This window comes from Solea senegalensis, linkage group LG5 (genome assembly GCF_019176455.1).
Source record: "Solea senegalensis isolate Sse05_10M linkage group LG5, IFAPA_SoseM_1, whole genome shotgun sequence".
Lineage (NCBI taxonomy): Eukaryota > Metazoa > Chordata > Actinopteri > Pleuronectiformes > Soleidae > Solea > Solea senegalensis.
In genome coordinates, this window is record NC_058025.1 from 13,688,878 (window position 1) to 13,694,581 (window position 5,704).

Sequence of the window (5,704 nt, forward strand, 5' to 3'; positions counted from 1 at the left end):
TCGTATCATACCGTACAGTATCGTATCGTATCGTATCGTACTGTACCTCATCGTATCGTATCTTAACATTTCAGTTGTAAATGATCAGGATAATGTGTGACTATCATATAAGATTGCAGTATGTCAGTCCATTGGAAACCACTTTTCTCTGACTGGATTTATCTGAAACTAACTCCAGGACATATAGTCTCCACAGCCTTTACACTGTTTGGATGGACGGATGGGACATTACAGGAAAACAATTGCTGTGTGTATCCATACCTTGTAGTGCAACCAAAAATCATGACAAATCATTAAAGCAAATGAAGAGAATGAAAAATGACTGTGGAGTAAAGACTGAAAACAGTCCCTCTCCAGTCTTCTGTTCTTTTTTTTCAGCATGTCTAAAAATATGGCTCGATGATGCGGTGGAGTCATAGTTATTATAACTCCACCTTAAATGCTGTAAAGATAAAAAAAGGGGTTAAAAAACACTGCATGTTTCATCAGCAGCTACTCATTCGTGAGTGACTGCACCTGCTCCTACACTACTGCCTTTGTTTTGCAGATGTCTTCATCCTGAAAATGATTCTTTCATTGAGTGAGAAAACACACAGAAAAGCTCTGACACTTTAGTTAAAGTATGTAAAGATGAGGAAATGAAGTAGAGGGGAGCAACAGACTCCAGAAAGAGGAGCAGGACTTCAGCTAAACCAGCTCTGTTTGTGGACAGTGTGTTGTTGAGCTGCAACCAGATGAACAGCGATGTTTAGCTGCTTTGGTCACCGCTAAAGCATACATGTCTCTGTGTCCATGCAAGAGGAGGAGAGGACAGAACTCGACGGGGTGAGTGGTAGAGCAATTCGTCTTTCAACTCAAACGTTGTGGGTTTTGATTAAGTAAATGACAAAACAAATAATTTACCATTAAACTCCTGTTTACATGCACTGGTGTACAGTGTACATACTTCAGTGGGGACAAAGCAGGTTAATGTTGCTAAACTACATGTCTGTTATGTTAATATTCTGCACAAACACTGACAAACAGCATTTGTGGACTTAAATGTGGCACTTTAATTATTCAGACTGGGCAAGGTGGTTAGTAATATGTTTTCCAGTCAGGTGGCAAAGTCAAGAGAGGTATTTTTATCATTTAACATGGTATTTCATGTACAGTAATTATCTGAACTTTGCTTACATCCCACTCTTTGTATTGTATCATTATTATTTGGAAGCGTCTAGCTATGTTGCAGCCAACAAGTTTCTCAGCACCTCTGGGAACTCCTTCAACACTGTTGGAAAACCATTCCAGGTGACTAACTCATGAAGCTGACTGAGAGAATGCCAAGAGTGTGCAATGCTGTCATCGAAAGCAAAACAGTGGCTACTCTGAAGAATGTAAAATATAAAAACGTACAGTATAGTGGTCTCTTAAACACTTTTTTGTGTACTACATAGTAATGATAATAACAATTCCACATGTGTTCCTTCATAGTTTGGGTGTCTTCAGTATTTATCTACAATGTAGAAAACGAGGACAGGTGAATGACGAGGACAAACGAGGACAGGTGAATGATGAGGACAAATGAGGACAGGTGAATGATGATGAGGACAGGTGAATGATGAAGACAGGTAAATGACGAGGAAAGGTGAATGATGATGACAGGCTAATGGCAGGACAGGTGAATGATGATGAGGACAGGTAAATGATGAGGACTGGTGAATGATGAAGACAGGTGAATGACGAGGACAGGTGAATGATGAGGACAGGTGAAAGATGAGGACAGGTGAATGAAAGATGAGGACAGGTGAATGATGAAGACAGGTGAAAGATGAGAACAGGTGAATCAAAGATGAGGACAGGTGAATAATGAGGATAGGTGAATTGGTGCTAAATAAGGCCCCTGAGTGAGTGAGAAAGTTAAAGCATTTGTGACCTTTGACCCATTTTGACTGATACATAATGTGTTTACATGTTTTACTTTGTCAGCACTTTAATTTATAAAGATTTGCCTTCAATTAAAAACAAGAAAGACCCTTGTTAAAACAAAAGGGACAAAGTAACTTTTACTTGAGTAAATATTTAGACCAGTACTTATCTCTTATAGTGGTACTTTTACTTAAGTAAGCAAGAGGGTGAATGTGTTTGATGTACACTTTTAAGCATTCAGTCATCTTCAAAAGCACTTCTTATTATACTCTTTTTTGAAGACTTTATGTTGCATTATAGTAAGATCTCTCTCTCTCTCTCTCTCTCTCGCTCTCTCTCTCACACACACACACACACACACTGGCACATGGTGTGTTACAGTCCTGTGTGGTGCTGTGACATGCAGCCTAAACACACAAGTCTTTGTCAGGCTCTTCTTTGTGGACTTGTACCTTTTCAGGGGGAACCATTCTGTCCCTCAGTAGGACCACCAGTAAGTTAGAGATGCAGCCAAGTCGGACTCTGGCACTAATTGGCCACGCCATTAGAGGCCCACAGAGCCACACTTAGACTACAGAAATAAGCTGCTCAGAGTGCAGATAGAGGCTGGGCACGGTGCCGGTGTGAATGCGTGAGACAAAGAGGGCCAGAAGGAGAAAGATTTCTAATTGGGGGTCTCTGGAGGACATGAGAAACATACAGGAGCAGTCCAAAACCCTCCAACACACACACACATACTCACTTGTCCCTGCAGTTGTGGGGACATTGTGAGGACTCCTTACTCGTACCCTAACCATCTAAACTAACACGAAAAAGCTGTTTAAAGTTATTCAATGATTGCTTTGAACCAAAATGTGTCCTCATAAAGACATGAAACACAAACCTCCAATCCATAACCAGTTCATTGATTGGTTTATTGGTTTGTGGTGATTTTGGTGTGTGTGTGTGTGTGTGTGTGTGTGGCAGGGTCTTTTGTCTGATGCACTTCATCTACGTTGATTGACAGCAGGGACAGGAAGTGAGGGCGTGGGGCTGAGAGAGGAAAATAGCTTCTTTTTTTTTTCTCTCTCTACCCCCTTCCTCAGATTAACATTCTCCTCCACCTCTTCAAATTCCTGTGCTCTTGCTTCTCTTTCTCTCCGTCCTCTCTGCCATGTTTCCTCTCCTCCTCCTTTCTCTCCGCATCCCCTTTGTCCATTATATCCGTTAACATTCAGCATCTCTCGGTTCTTCCCTTCAAGACATTCTCGCTGGCTTCTTTCTTTGCTTTTTTTTTCTTTCTTTCGACCCCACTCTTGTCATGTTCATTTCCTCAGAAGCAATAATATATGAGGCTACTTGGGCCACTTGAGCAGCGAGGTACAATGAATGGAGTGGCAGTGTCTGTTTTATAACGTACATCTAACATTAATCAGTGGAAAACTAAACCCAGACGGTACTCTGTAGATACAGGCCGACATCTTTAATGTTACTGAAAAAAATAACAAAAAAACAACAACAATCATTTTTGAGCTGCTGCACTTTAAGAGGCTGACTGAGGAAAAGCATTTCAACATCATCACATTCTCCACACGTCTCCTTTCAACATTTAACTGCTGCAGTTTGCCTGTGAAATGAAAAAATGTCCTAAAAAAGCATTCAGTCGTCATCCACGTGGTGCCGCAGTGGCTTGCATTGTTGCCTCACAGCAAGAAGGTCACTTCCTGCCGCACTGAAGAAACACGCAGTTGGGGATTAAGTTAGGATTGGACAATCGGACATCTGGAGGCTCTAAAACTGGCTATAGCTGCGTATGTGAGAGTGAATGGTTGTTTGTTTGTGATGGCCCTGATCGGCCCTCTCCGGGACGAAGCGGTAGAGAATGAATGAATGAATGAACAAAAAAATCATACAATCTGAGGACTTTCGGTCAAAAATAAGTTCTCAGCAGTCAGAGCCAGATGTATGGTCTATAAAAGTGGATGCAGTCCACCGTTGTCTGAGGACAGACACAACAAAGCTGCTAGGATCACCCACATTAGGACCACGTTAGTGAACACCAGAATCTAATAGTTAAAGGAATACTTCAGCGATTTGCATTTAGCTTTGTATGACTTGAATAGGGCCTTTCTGCATGGAGTTTGCATGTTCTCCCTGTGTGTGTGGGGGTTTTCTCCGGGTTCTCCACTTTCTTCCCACAGTCCAAAAACATGCAGATTTGGGGATTAAGCAATATGGACAATCAGGGGTCTCAACAGCTGGTGGGCCACTTCTTTGCCCTGTGGCCCTACACTTATTTTGAAATGATTAAATTCAACATTCAATTATATATATATAAGCTTGTCTAGTGTTTTAATTACAATTGTCTACTTGTATATGTTTTAATTTTGTTTTATTTCTGTCTTTTTTGTTATTAAATGTTTTTTTTTTGTGAGCTATACATCAAAACACTTTTACTTTGAAATAGTGTGTAATGTCATCCTAAATATTTGTAATTGCAACAGCATGATGTATTATCAAGATATAACTTTAATTTCTACTCACTAAACTGTTAGTTTTAGACTTTTTTCACTTGACCCGGGCCCTCCTGACCAGACTAGAAGTTCACTGGCCCCCCAGGTCATTTTCAGGTCCTTTTGAGGGCCCTGCTCTAAATTGTCTGTAGGTATAAGTGTGGGAGTGTGTCTGTCCAGAGACAGTGGTTTTGTTCTATCACATGTAACTGTAGCCGGCTGGTGGAACTGGTGGTTCAGTAAGAAGTAATGACTGGAAAAGAATCAATATTGATCGGGGAATAAACCTGACATCAAGCAAGAGGCACAGTGAAGGATGAACAGTGGGGAAATCCCTTTAAGAACTGACAAGTTGCTGATCTTGGAACGGATATGGTCAGATTTAAGGATGTGGAGATTCCCCACAGAGAGATTCAAAGTCTACGGTCATGTTGACATGAATAGAAGACCACACAGTTGGCAGTATTGAAGAAAGGTTCATGTCTCGCATACATACAGTTCTTGCAGAAATCAGTTTTACTCTGGATGAGAGATAGAAAAGCAGAAGCTATTTCTGGGAAATCGAGTCAATGTTTTCTTTTTAAATCACATTTTTCTCTCTCTTTCCACAGAATATGTCCTTGTTGAACAGTGGTTGGAGGTTGTATAATAATAATAATAATAATAATATTAGAAAAGGGGAATTTTGCTCTACAAAGACTACCACTGGACATTACTGAGTAAATGTAAAAACTTAAAAGACAGAAGCCTTACTGAGATGGACTGTCTGCACAGTATGAGGACATCAGAATTCGCCCCAACACTTTCACTGATGCGTGTTCAGGCCAAAGCCAACAAAACAAAACAATTTTATATACAAAGAAATAGAGCACAACCTTATTTATCTTAAAACTGCCAAATACAAATAACATCACATACAACATATACATATCTATTTTCTCTCTCTAATAAATGAGGGACTTTTCAATAGGACCAGGAGAGGAAAAGTGCTTAAAATGATGTGTGTGTAGATGAGTAGTGAGTATTGCTAAAGGTTAGGAGGGGGGGGAAAAAAAGCCGCAGATCATTAAAAATCTATGAAGGATATCCTCATTTCTATCGTGCGAGTTGTGACATTTTACGCCTCGTTAGTCGGGGTCCAAATTCTGTGCGGTATTTTTAATTTTAGTGTGTAAGCAATCACGAAAAATTGTAAAAAAAAACCACAAATGCTAAACAAATCCGGGTAGGGAATAAATTAAGTTGCGTGTGGAAGAGACCACATTTAGGAGAATATTCGCCATGACAAAAATGAAACGCCGCAG